Source organism: Echinops telfairi, unplaced genomic scaffold, assembly GCF_000313985.2.
Source record: "Echinops telfairi isolate 266 unplaced genomic scaffold, ASM31398v2 ScPeMD7_655;HRSCAF=1070, whole genome shotgun sequence".
Taxonomy (NCBI): domain Eukaryota; kingdom Metazoa; phylum Chordata; class Mammalia; order Afrosoricida; family Tenrecidae; genus Echinops; species Echinops telfairi.
Window position 1 is genome coordinate 19,575,772 of NW_022104553.1, and position 965 is coordinate 19,576,736.

Consider the following 965-nt stretch of genomic DNA (forward strand, 5'->3'; position numbering starts at 1 on the left):
CCGATGGCCTTAGGCGACTCCCAAAAGGGTCTCAACCCACAGGTTGAGAAACGCTGCTGTGGAGTCTAGATGGCGGATAACCCTTAGGGAGAATAACTTCTGACCCACTTTCGTTGACCTCCTAGTTGTTTACCATGTGTAGCAAGCAGAGTCTTGGGTTTGGCATATATTTGGGGGAGACAATTTGGGAGAAATCTTTGTGTATCCCACACTGAACGACCAAATAACGTGGTTAACACCCCTAAGCTTCACCTGAAAGCATCACGGAATCCCCTTCCCTGGTGTAGGTAGGCTAAGAAATACAACAAAGGGAGACTGGACTAGAAAGGCAAACAATTGCGATCCCTCACAAATAGGAAAACCACACTTATTTTTACCTTGCAGAGAAGTAGCTAAGGGAAAGAAGAAGTGTGTAAAATGTCTTCCTAGCATAACAGGGCTTCAAGAGGGGGAAAATGGAATGAGATGGCTTGGGGGTTTTTTTGCCCCCAAGAACTTTTTGAAGGCCTGAGGAGTTCAGCCATAAATGTGAGAAGCTACAGAAAACGTTTTAGTTTATACAACAAATAAAGGGTGGGGCTTGATAGCTTTGTGGAATATGCAAACTCATGAAACATGAGGAGGCTTAAAAACGTTTCTAGAGAAAGGGATCGAAAAGGCTAATAAACATTTCCAGGAATTTTTGGAAGCTCCTGTGTGTGTGTGTGTGTATGTGTGTGTGTTCACATATTAGTTAAAAACGGTACAACTATATAGGGGAGGACCACATCCATCAGAGATGAATGTCACAAACAGGATGCAGTTGCAAGTATCGTATTGATGGCGTAAAATAAAGGGGGAGTGATGTGTGTGTGTGTGTGTGTGTGTGTGTGTGTGTGCAAATCCCCATAAGATTTTCCAAGCTTGAACTGAAACCGACGGCCACCTTTTTTCCCTCCCCGGCAGCGCCTGGTGGGTTGTGCACC